General features: G+C 34.9%; 1 protein-coding gene across 1 annotated transcript in view; it reads right to left on the bottom strand.

The window, feature by feature from the left end:
• Positions 1-10,957, bottom strand: part of GJA5 (gap junction protein alpha 5) — a 103,065-nt gene extending 92,108 nt beyond the window's left edge. The window contains exon 1 of the mRNA XM_053705890.1: positions 10,695-10,957. The gene's annotated coding sequence lies outside the window, so the exon portion shown is untranslated. The remainder of the gene's footprint in view (positions 1-10,694) is intronic.
• Between the last annotated feature and the right edge of the window lie 2,892 nt (positions 10,958-13,849).

Below are 13,849 nucleotides of genomic sequence, written 5' to 3'. Positions count from 1 at the left end.
ATGCTGCTGCAGGATGGCTTACCTATGTTGCTGCAGGATGACTTACCTATGCTGCTACAGGATGGTTTACCTATGCTGCTGCAGGATGACTTGCTATGCTGCTACAAGATTACTTACTTATGCTGCTACAGGATGACTTACCTATGCTGCTACAAGATGACTTACCTATGCTGCTACAGGATGATTTACCTATACTGCTACAGGATGGCTTACCTATGCTGCTACAGGATGACTTACCTATGCTGCTACAGGATGACTTACCTATGCTGCTACAGGGTGGCCTACCTATGCTGCTACAGGATGGCCTACCTATGCTGCTACAGGATGGCGTACCTATGCTGCTGCAGGATGGCTTACCTATGTTGCTGCAGGATGACTTACCTATGCTGCTACAGGATGACTTACCTATACTGCTACAGGATGACTTACCTATGCTGCTACAAGATTACTTACTTATGCTGCTACAGGATGACTTACCTATGCTGCTACAGGATGGCTTACTTATGCTGCTACAGGATGACTTACCTATGCTGCTACAGGATGGCCTACCTATGCTGCTACAGGATGGCTTACCTATGCTGCTACAGGATGGCCTACCTATGCCGCTACAGGATGGCGTACCTATGCTGCAGCAGGATGACTTACCTATGTTGCTGCAGGATGACTTACCTATGCTGCTACAGGATCACATACCTATGCTGCTACAATATTACTTACTTATGCTTCTACAGGATGACTTACCTAGGCTGCTACAGGATGGCTTACCTATGCTGCTACAGGATGACTCACCTATACTACTACAGGATGGCCTACCTATGCTGCTACAGGATGGCTTATCTATGCTGCTACAGGATGTCTTACTTATGCTGCTACTGGATGGATTACCTATACTGCTGCAGGATGATTTACCTATGATGCTACAGGATGATTTACTTATGCTGCTACAGGATGGATTACCTATGCTGCTACAGGATGGCTTACCTTTGCTGCTACAGGATAGCTTATCTATGCTGCTACAGGATGTCATACATATGCTGCTACAGGATGGATTACCTATACTGCTGCAGGATAATTTACCTATGCTGCTACAGGATGACTTATCTATGCTGCTACAGGATGGCTTACCTTTGCTGCTACAGGATGGCTTATGTATGCTGCTACAGGATGGCGTACATATGCTGCTACAGGATGGCTTGCCTATGCTGCTACAGGATGGCGTACATATGCTGCTACAGAATGGCTTACCATGCTACTACAGTATAACTTACCGGCTCGTGTCCAGTTTAGGAGCAGAAAAGCATTTTCACTACACAGCAGACTCTAACTATGAACTATTATTTTATTATTCTTTACTTGTAAAGTTCCACCAAATTCAGTAGCGCTGTTTTTTAACTTATAGTATTTACTGTGTTTAAGCACAGAGATGCATTTGGTAGTGCCATAATAACATTCTCTAGTGCATCAGAGCATTATACTACTACTGCATTATCTTGTCCCTTTAATTGATGATATATACTATACATACGAAAAATTACTTTAATGTTGCTTTAGGCTGAGATCTCAGTTGGGCAATTTTAGGGTTTTCTGGTAGCGGTAAATTGTTTCATACTTTCTAATAGTGACACTTGTTATTATGTAAGACGCACACAGTGACATCACCCTCAAAGGCAGCACTGGTATTTACAGCACTCTGATGCCAGGTTAGTGTTTGCTGCGTAATTGCCAAGAAGCTGCCGAAAGTTCTTGGAACTTCCCAGGTCATCACATATTCTATTATTATACCTCTGAGAGCGTAAAGATGCAGAAATAAACACTTTCTGGCTGCAACTGCTGCTCTGTGAGATAAGGGAGCAGAAACCACAGCTCTAGACTCCTGGTATTGCTACAGCACTCAGGCAGCTGAGCCGTTAGTGTAATGGTGTTTATATATCTGTAAACGGCTTTAGTTAATGGTAAACATAGCTTCAGAACTTAAAGGGACATGATATTCAAAAATGTTCTATAATTGGTGTATGAAAGGTAAACACATAACATTGTTATTTGGCATGAAAAGAACATTTCTTTTGCAAGATGTACCAAGTCCACGGTTTCATCCTTACTTGTGGGATATTATCCTTCCCAACAGGAAGTGGCAAAGAGAGCGCCACAGCAGAGCTGTCTATATAGCTACCCCCTTAACTCCACCCCCCAGTCATTCTCTTTACTGGCTCTAAGCAGGAAGGGTAAAGTGAAAGAGGTGTTAAACAGATTTGTAAGGCTGCGACTTGGTCTTCGCTTCATACTTTTTCCAAATTTTACAAATTTGATACTTTTGCTTCTTCGGAGGCTAGTTTTGGGAGAAAGGTTTTGCAAGCAGTGGTGCCTTCCGTTTAGGTTTCTGTCTTGTCCCTCCCTTCACCCGTGTCCTAAAGCTTTGGTATTGATATCCCACAAGTAAGGATGAAACTGTGGACTTGCAAAAGAAAACAAAATTTATGCTTACCTGATAAATTTCTTTCTTTTGCGATGTACCGAGTCCACGGCCCGCCCTGTCTATTCAAGACGGATAGTATTTTTTATTGAAAACTTCAGTCACCTCTTCACCTTATAGTTTCTCCTTTTTCTTCCTTGGCCTTCGGTCGAATGACTGGGGGGTGGAGTTAAGGGGGGGAGCTATATAGACAGCTCTGCTGTGGTGCTCTCTTTGCCACTTCCTGTTAGGAGGGATAATATCCCACAAGTAAGGATGAAACCGTGGACTCGGTACATCGCAAAAGAAAGACATTTATCAGGTAAGCATAAATTTTGTTTTCACTAAAAGCTGTTTAGATATAAAGAGTAGCTAACAGAAAGTGAATTATTGTATACAAACAAGCAATTTTACTGCTGATTGGAAGCCAAGGACAACTCCCACAAAAAAAAGTTGGTTTATTCAGCATAGAAATATCCATTAAAAACAAAAATCACTGACTTGAAATATTCATTTTTAGTCAGAACAAAGAAAATAATATGTGTGGTGTGTTGCTTTAAAGGGACAGTCTACTCCAGAATTATTATTGTTTAAAAACATTGATAATCCCTTCATCACCCATTCCCCAGTTTTGTATATCCAACATGGTTATATTAACAAACTTTTTACCTCTGTGATTACCTTGTATCTAAGCCTCTGCAGGCTGCCCCCCTATTTCAGTTCTTTTGACAGACTTGAATTTAGCCAATCAGAGCTAACTCCTAGATAACTCCTCGGAAGTGAGCACAATGTTATCTATATGACACACATGAACAGTCACTGTTTAACTGTGAAAAAATGTCAAAATGCACTGAGATAAGAGGCGACCTTCAAGGGCTTAGAAATTTGCATATGAGCCTACTTAGGTTTAGCTTTCAACAAAAAATACCAAGAGAACACAGCAAATTTGATGATTAAAAGTAAATTGGAAAGTTATTTAAAATTACATGCCCTATCTAAATCATGAAAGTTTAATTTTGACTACTAGACAGTCCCTTTAACACAAATCTGTACACAAATACACACCTGTAGCATTCAGCAGCAGTAGGCAAAGCAATAGGGTGTTGTAGTTGATCCTCAAATATTTCATCATAAGACTGTTCATCTTTTTTTTTTCTGCTTTGTTTTAAGCACATAATTGCCTGCTTGTGTTTCATTTAATGCTGTTATTCGGTTACTTACAACTGCTGGATGGTGGTTCTATGTACACACTTTATAATCTGCAGTGCTTCTGAATATTTAAAGGGACACAAAACCCCAACATTTTCTTTCATGATTCAGATAGAGCATGCAATTTTAAGCAATGTTATAATTTATTGCTTTTATCAATTTTCCTTCTTTATCTTGCTTTCTTTATTTGGAAATGCAGGAATGTAAGCTTAAGAGCCGGCCCATTTTTGGTTGCACACCTGGGTAGCGCTTGCTGATTGGTGGCAAGGTCAGTTAAACTGTATACTTAAGTATGCCCTCCAGACTTTCTAGTTCAGCACAACCCCCCCCCATATACACACACACAAGATTATTATTTTATGTTGCATTTATTTATATATTAAACAGTGTTTTAGGTATTTAATGTCCCTTTCATAGTAGCTGCTACCAACATCGGAACAGTATCATTTTTTCTATCTATGTATCTGAAATAACCTTCCATTTTATACTTTATGAACTGTATTAAAGCCATTGGAAAGGAAATTTTCATTACTCCAAAGTTGAAAATACATAGACTATATAATTAGATCTAATACTCATTTTTTTCCATCTAAAAATTAATGTTTCAAAATGTATCACAGCACTAAAAAAATGTTGCTGTGCAGAATGAGACTTTTTTTTTTGTGGGAACGGTCCCTATCAGCCAATAAACACTAAAGTCCCAGATCCACACAATCAGGAAATTTATGTTCATTTCACCTTAAAGGGACAGTAAACACCAAAAATGTTATTGTTTAAAAAGATAGATAATCCCTTTATTTACCATTCCCCAGTTTTGCATAACCAACACTGTTATAGAAATATAATTTTTACCTCTGTAATTACCTTGTATCTAAGCTTCTGCAGACGGCCCACTTATCTCATATCTTTTGACAGGCTTGCATTTCAAGCAATTAGTGCTGACACTTAAATAGCTCCATGGACGTGAGCACAATGTTATCTATATGGCACACATGAACAAACAGTACATGTTATTTTCTATTCACAGCCAGATTGTGAGATAAGAGGGGACTGCAGAGTCTTAGAAATCAGCCTATAAGCATATATAGATTTAGCCTTTAACAAAAAATACCAAGAGAAAAAAGCAAATTTGATGATAGAAGTAAATTGGAAAGTTGTTTAAAATTACATGCCCTATCTGAATCATGCAAGTTTAATTTGGTCTTTACTGTCCCTTTGAATTTAAAGGGATATTAAACAGTAAATGCATGCTAGGCGTAAGCCTTAGAATAATATGTAGATATATTTTTTAACAATTATTTTAGTTATTTAAAAAAATTAAAGATGAACGTGTAAAGGTTTAGTTTCTATAAAATACTCCAGTTTCTGTAAACTTAAGTTTAAATCATCTGCTTAGAACAATTAGGGACAGATCAGATACATCATGCAATATAATAGAGTCTGTGCAAAGAAGGCTTTCTTAAAACCCTGATAGATTGTCTTGTGTTCCACACAGCCTTGTTTGCACAGTCTTTTTTATTGTCTGTTTCAAATCTGTCCCTACTTGTTTTCAGCAGGAATGTAAGATAACAAAAAAATGTAAGGTCAAACAAGGTACACCAATTACTTTATACAAACTCAGTGGTGTTAATTACATGAAAGGGGCAAAATAAATAATAAAAATATATTGCACTTTTTTTTTTAACTACACATAAAATATCAAAATCTTATACTGTTTTATATCCTTTAAAAAAAAATTTTTTTTAAAGGAATATTTTTGGCATGTTTACTCTTTCATATCCATGATAGAAAATGTTGAGTTATATGTCCCTTTAAAAGGATATGAACCCCAAATGTTTTCTTTCATGATTCCGATAGAGCACATAATTTTAAACCACTTTCCAATTTACTTCTTTTATAAAATTTGCTTTGTTCTCTTTGTTGAAGTGTACTACTGAGAGCTAGCTGAACACATCTAGAGAACCACTAATAATAAGCATAAATGTGCAGCTACCAATCAGCAGCTAATACCCAGTAATTCATTGCAGCTCCAAAACCTACCTAGGTATTCTTTTCAACAAAACATAGCAAGAGAACAAAGTTAATCAGAAGCTAAAAATAAATAGGAAAGTTGTTCACAGTTGACTATTTCATGAGCATTATTAACATTTTTTTTCTTTCAAATTTGAAGGTTTCCTCAACAGATTTTAATTTCTTTTTTTCCATTTTATTAATTACTTCAATATTATGTCATATTTTATCAACCATTTTAATAGTAAACATTTAAAACCAAAAACTTTTAACACATTTTTCTTCCTACTGTATATTTTAGGAAATTAGTCTGCATAATAATTAATTCATTTAAATTAATTTAAGCTAGTTGTGATACATAGTTGTATTATTTTTGTGATCAAATTAATAGATGCATATTCATGGTATTTCTTATTTAATTTCATATAGAAATCATACAAATACATTTGGCATTATTATTTATGTCAAAAATCCCTTTTAAAAGGTTTAAATAAATAGTCATATTTAAAATATATTTAGTAAAACAAATGAGTCATTTCATTTATGGTAACTAATATAACTTAGTCCATTACTTGTGAAAATAAATTTTACTAAATAGCTTATATTCTGGATGCATAATCCCTATAAAATTTCACAAAGATGTTTTTAAAACAATGTAGTTAAAACATTTCAGTAGCAAAACTTTTAACCATTAAATGGCTTATCTTTTAAAACATTTGAAAAGTATGAACAAAAATATAGTTTATAAATAATACATCTTCCCCCCCCCCCAAAAAAAAATCCTGTACTTAAGAACCTTACTGGAATTCCAAGTTTCTCTTTAGAAATAAGTGGATCAGTATGAACTCTCTTAAAGTGTAAAGAGAGGTGATCAAATCCTAACAAATGAGCTTCAAATTAAAGGCATTTAGTGTTTAAGTGTCCCATGTTTATGAATAAGAGGTCTCTTATAATTAGAGACTTTATGAAGCAATACAATGTATTTTAAAGTGATCTCTGTCTTATGGGCTACAATGTATAATTATCACATCTTAGTGCAAAATTCCACTGAGTTTGTGCCACCCATATACAGCACATGTAATAACATATATTAATGAAATATATTGCATCTTTCCTACAATTTGCATATGCTTTTTCTAGAATCTGATGTGATAAGCGAGGGGCACATACCCTGGTGGGATCAATCTTCAGCAGCAACAAAGTGTTAGTGAGAGATCTTGACTGTAGAAGGTGAAATACAGTTTGATTTACAGTAATCGAAACTGTTCTTTCAGAAGGAATGAGTGTGTGATTCCCAATAAGCCACATCCTCTCACATGATGGTGCCCTTGGCGACCCCAATGCCCTGGCATTTTATATACAACCCCTAATCCCCATCTCTTAACCTACTCACTACTGTTCCAGCACAGGTCAGGTTAATAAGACATATGATGACTGCAACTATCCTAGCATGGTTATTTAAAGTCTGTGTGCTTTGTTTTTCTTTATGAGAATTATATACTGGCTTCTAATTATGTGATATCGACTTGACTGGGTGACTTACTTTATTAAAGCGATCACCTTCTAACACTGGGACTACAGCAGCTGAAAATAAAGTTATTTTAATGATGAATTAATCTTGTTATTAGTGATATAATTGATACTAATATTGTTTCTCACACAGATGCAGAACCATATGATTTTCTGGGTCTCATGTGGTATCACGTGCGGCTGCATCAAACATTGATTGACTCAGTAAAGTCTTGATGATTAACAGCAAGTCATTCATGTCTAAGTTAATTGTGCTAATATATTAACAGATTTTTGTGGAAAATTATAAAATTAGATCTTGGCATGCTGCTGGTTTTTTGTTCCCCTCCATGCACACAAGACTGTTTTCTTTATTTCTTTCTTATTTAGCAGATTAGTGGCCCAGCATCCACTTCACTACAGCCAGCATGTGTCTAGGCTGGAAACGATTAATTAATCTACCACTATGGCTGTACCATAATTCCGCTGTTTAGGAAATATGTCTCTCTGTGCCATACTGAGATAAATGATATAAAACAAAGTTATGGATAACTTTTTGTGGTTACATTGCTGACATAATACACACCACTTACAACCAACTGAGCAGTTGTGGTGCTTGTATGTCAATGCATGGGGTACTCATAGCATATTTGCATATGCTGCAAAAATGAGTGTTATTATTTTTACTAGAAGCATTATTGAAAATACAAATATGTTGCAAAAAAATACTTCTATTCAAAATTGAAATGCATTAGTTTACAATGATGTCCTTAAAGTTATGGTAAATCCTAGCGTTTGTGAAATGCTAGGATTTACCAGTGCAACAAATAAAGGGGACTTTCAACCATGCATTCTAAAATACTTCATGCTGAAAGTTCCTTTATTTGCTGGTAGAGTATGCTGGGCTGAGCAACTCAGGCAGCCCACGGCAGAACGCAATTTTTTTTTCAATAAGGTGATGTTTCCACCTCTTAGTAGGCATGGGCTAATGTGTTTATATTCAAATTCAAATGTTAGAACGAATGTTATTGTAGAAATTCGATTTACATAATCTAATTTTGATAAAAATTAATATTCTTAAATATTCTATAATTGAATGCTATTTACAGTTCTCGAATGTCACTTTCGATTTCAAATGTTCATAATTAGATAAAATGTCCATATTCGAAATTTCAAATGTAACATTCGATTTTATACTACTCAGAAGTTCAATAGTTGTGGTAGGGAATTTAAATAAATACATAATAGATAAAAAATATATAAATTTGAAAGTTTCTATTTCGAATATTGCATAATTCGAATATTACATTCAAAGAAAGCATTAGAAATACTATTACAAATATATCAATTAGAATTTTTCAAATTCAAATATTGCATAATTCAAATCAAATTATTAGAAAAATTTGAATAGAATATTACATTTAAACAAAGGATTAGAAATGCTATTACATTAAATGAAAAACATTTGAAAATTCGAAACGATGAATGTGTTAAAATTAGTTTAATTTTTCAAATGTTGCCAAACATTCGCCCATCCCTACCACTTAGCCAATAGCTGTGCGGAAACAGCTGGCATTATGCTGTATGGCAAGCACTATATTGGCTAAGATCACCTCACTGAAAAACAGCGTTCTGCCGAGGGCGGCCTGAGGTGTTCAGCGCAGTGAACTCTGCAGGTAAATAAAGGAACTTTCTGCATGAAGTATTACATACTTCATGACTGAAAGTACCCTTAATTTGTTGCACTGGTAAATCCTTTTAAAAACGCCTGGATTTACCATTACTTTAAAGATAATCAAGAAAGAATTTTACAGGAAGCACTTTTTGTCAACATACCAAAAACGTTCTTATAAATATAGTTTACACCATAAAATAGATAGTAGATTTGTTTAACAGTTTAGCTCCAGTTTAAACATATAATTGTATTTGATCAATACTGAAATAGATTGTTAAATAATAAACAAGAATATATAAACCACAAAGTTTTACAAACAAACAGATTTTTAGTTTCTCAATTAGTGCCTATTCAAGCAGTTGTATTTTACACTTTACAGACAAGTTTTGAAGTTATTACAAATCACATAAACATTTATTAAACAATAACCACAAGAAAAAAAACTTTGAAGGTTTCATGCATCCTCTGAATATGCACATTAGTAATGTGTAAAAATGTCACATGATTTTACAGCAATACACCAGCGTCAGAGGCAAATAAAATCATGGTTTTACATGCCAGACTTAAGTACAGTATTTCTATAATAAGGAAATGAGTGAGACTAAATTATATGCTGCTGTGATTCATTTTATTTAAAGGGATATTCCAGTCAAAATTCTTATAGATGAATTACACCTTTGAATAGAAACCTTTTTGCAATATACATGTATTGGCAAAAATGTTTCTAGTAAAATGTTATAAATGTTTTAGTGCAAACATTTTTCTCTGCACATACATGTGAGGCATAGCTAAATACTGTAGCTGCTCAGACCACCAGTGGGGATTGTATCCTGTCAGTAATTAACAAATTGATTAATTACCAGATGGTAAAAGCACCTTAAGCTCTTCGAGCAAGTGCTGAATTTAACAATCTGGTGCACGGTGAATACTTAAATACACTTTTGAAACAGCTAAAGCTTTTAATAGAAGCATTTTTGCTAAAACATGTATATTACAAAAATGTTTCAAAATGTAAATGCATCCATGTGAATTCCAATTTTGACTGGAATGTCCCTTTAATGAAATGACTGGGGTGGCATTTATATTAGTGCAAACATGCAGTAGTGAATTGTCAGCTAAAATCTCTACATTCATTCCTTCTTAAAAGAAAAAAAAGATCATGCTTATTTCATTTTTCAACATATCTATAACAAGCTGGCAATACTATTCACACCATCTGTATATTTTATTGTATTTACAGTTAGGAGACTGGTGCTTCTGTTTCAACTGCAAGTTTAAATACAGAAACACATTTTGACATTAGATACCAATCAACCAGTCTGTCTATTTACCTGCTTACTTTAATCTACAGTTAATGTAAATACAATTTTAGTAACTCTGAACTTTACAGACAGACTTTTGGATAATTTACAGGAGCATTCAGCCAAAAAAAGATACTGTATATTTTTCATATAAAAGAACAGTTAACATTTTGAAAATATTTTTTGGATCATAAAGGGGTAACCGAGCAAACTAACAGAAAATGTATTTTTGTGCACAACTTGTCCCTAGGGACAGACTTCTCATTGGCTGATAAGGAAAACCTGCACTTCTCTATTGGTGATGAGGTCCACACTATGCAGGTTCATAAAAAGTCGTTTTATTCATTTAAAAATAAATAAAATACCATCAATTATTTAACAAAGAAGAAAAATACTTTTATGCCCTGTTGATTGTTTCAGAAAGGCAGAACTGATTGATTAGAAATGATAGACGTATTCTCCATCAGTAATATACATATTTCACATGCCCTCTGCATCTTTGTAAGGGATACAACTGCCACAAACAATATAAAGAATTTACCTCTTGTGAATTTATTGTAGTCTGGGCATCAGGACAGTGGACTAGTTGCCAGGTGCAGTTTCAAGTCACAGAAGCTGTGTGAGGTCCATGCTGGACCACGGTCCTTTTAAACTACAGAAAATCCTTCCCAAGGGGCAAGTGTGCCAGTGACGATGGAGCCAGCACACAGTCCCTAGACATTGTTACAGCACAGGGTCCCAGCACTGAGGAGCTTCAGATGACTAAGCTGAGATCTGCTGGTCCCAGCCTGACATGCAACAGCAGCTGACTGACTACTTTTCTTCAAAACTGTTGCTGTAGTTGGGGATATAAATGTGATCTTATACAGACAGGGCTGCAAGCAAAGCTTTGGCTGGAGTTCAGAACTTCCCTTGGCTCTCACTCCTCTATTTGTAATTAAGGGATCTCAGTATATCAGAGAGGAAGTCAAATTGTTTTAGGAAAACAATAGAAAACAACTAAAAAACCATTCATTTCCTTCTAAAAGGTTCAAGTACAGCTTGTTGCCCTGATATAAAGATATTACATGAAGTAATAAATTCCTGAGTACTTGTGTAAAACTGCACTAGCTGTCAGACCTTGGCACTGGAGGTCAGTGCATTTCCCCTGGCACTGCCAGAGGTGAAGGGGGGGGGGCAAGTGATATGAATCCTGACCCCAGAGGGGTCTGTAGAAATACAGTATATTTTGAAAAAAGCAGTAAATTATATATTTAGTTAATTTGATATATATATATATATATATATATATATATATATATATATATATATATATATATATACATACATACATATAGTATACATTTGTGTGTAATATATCCCTATTGTTGATAATATAACCCCGAGAAAAAAGGTTACTAGTTCACTCAGTATATTTTGAAACAGAAGTAAATGATCAAATTAGTTAATGTGTATGTATGTATGTATGTATGTATATATATATATATATATATATATATATATATATATATATATATATATATATATATATATATATATATATATATATATATATATATATATATATATATGTGTGTGTGTGTGACATATCTCTATTGTTTATAATATAACCCAGAGAAAATAGGTTACTAGTCCACTATAAGGTGGTATCAGCAAATCCAATAAGCAAGGTATATTAAGACAAAGCCTATTCCTAGAGAGGGAGCCTTGAAGAAACAGCAAGAAATCATCTAGATTGAATCTTATCAGTTTTACTGTTATGCTGTTACTAGTTGGTAAGCCTGCTCAGAGGGTAGTCTGTGCGTCGTTAATAAAAAAAATAAAAAAATAAAAATTAAACTCACAAAACAATAAACAAATTATCAAAAATAATTTTTTTTAACCTAATCCCTATGAAAAAAAGCTCCCCCCCAAAAAAAAGCTCCCCCCCCAAAAAAACACCCCCTAATCTAATGCTAAACTACCAATAGCCCTTAAAAAGGCTTTTTGTATGGCCTTGCCCTAAGTTAAACAGCTCTTTTGCAGTTACAAAAAATGCTAAGTCCTCCCTAACAGTAAAACCCACCACCCACAAAACCCCCCAAAATAAATAAACCTAACACTAAAAAAACTAAACTATCCATTGCCCTGGAAAGGGCATTTGTATGGGCATTGCCCTTAAAAGGGCATTCAGCTTTTTTGCTGCCCATCCCTAATCTAAAAAAAACCTAACACTAAAGCCCCAAATAGATAGTAACGGGTCATGAAGTCCGTCGGAGAAGGTCCTCTTCCATGCTGTGAAGTCTTCTTCCAAGCGGGGACCTCTTCTTTCTTCATCCAGGACAGCGGAACTGAAGACCGGCGATGGTGGAACTGAAGACTGGTGACCATGGAGCATGGAGGATCCTCTTCTTCCGATCGCCGCTGTACACTGAATAGTGAATTCAAGGTACGCGATTAAAGATGGCATTCCTTGAATTCATATTAGCTGATTTGATTCTTCAAATTCAAATCAGCCAATAGGATGAGAGCTACTGAAATCCTATTGGCTGTTTAAATCAGAACAGAAAACAATGGAGCAATCAAATCAGAAGTGGGCACAGGTGGGACAGTGCAAGAGCTGAGGGGGGGGGGGGTTCAGCAATAAGCATAAATACAATAATGCCAGCAAAGGATGAGCAATATGCTTTCCTGAGGGACATATTCGGTTAATTTTAAACCAGTTGGGGCAATTAATGTTCTCAGTGAACTAGATACAGTTACACCAGTTTGTAAAAATAATATCTCATGGAAAAACTTGCCACAATATCGCAACTGGAAAATTGCACAATTCAAAAAGATAGTTGTGCTTTGTCCCATAAATGAGTTGTAAGTTACACTTATATAATCAATTAGGTCACATGTATCTCGTAATTATTCACTTCTCAGTGCATAAGATGTGTTCCACAGTAAAGGATAACGAGACAAATGACTAAGGGGTGATTGAGAAAATGGTGCAGTGGCAGACGATGGCTAAATTACTTTACAAACATCAGACAAATTAATAAAGCTTTTTAATCACTACCAATAGAGAAAAAACACAAGTATTATTTTAATTGCATCTAATTGTAACAGTGTTTAATATAAATGTAACAATGCACTTTTTTAAGCAATTATTGTTTTCCATGTTTTAATTGTTTAAAGCTTTCTCTCTCTCTCTTTATTTATATATATATATATATTTATATTTATATTTTGTGTAAGCTAAAGTACAATGAGACTTTCATAATTCCCCAATAATTGAGGTCTTCTTTTGCTATCAGACATCATTATTTTTCACTTCTGATTTACTGTATTATTCAGTAAAGGTTTGTGTAACTACAGCATTCATAACTGTTAGCTGAATTTAAACAATGAAATCCCTGTCTATAAAACTTGTGCCTGTTGGTTAGGAACTGTATGCTACATAGGAAAGAATGCAGCTGCAATAATGAATCGTGCTGAATTGCTCTAGAAAGCCATAATGTTTGTGATAGATTGTGTTACACTAATATAGATCTTATGTTTTAATCTCTCTCTCTCTCTCTCTCTCTCTCTCTCTCTCTCTCTCTCTCTCTCTCTCTCTCTCTCTCTCTCTCTCTCTCTCTCTCTCTCTCTCTCTCTCTCTCTCTCTCTCTCTCTCTCTCTCTCTCTCTCTCTCTCTCTCTCTCTCTCTCTCTCTCTCTCTCTCTCTCTCTC

Source organism: Bombina bombina, chromosome 3, assembly GCF_027579735.1.
Source record: "Bombina bombina isolate aBomBom1 chromosome 3, aBomBom1.pri, whole genome shotgun sequence".
Classification (NCBI taxonomy): Eukaryota; Metazoa; Chordata; class Amphibia; order Anura; family Bombinatoridae; genus Bombina; species Bombina bombina.
This window is presented reverse-complemented; position numbering and strand designations above follow the sequence as displayed.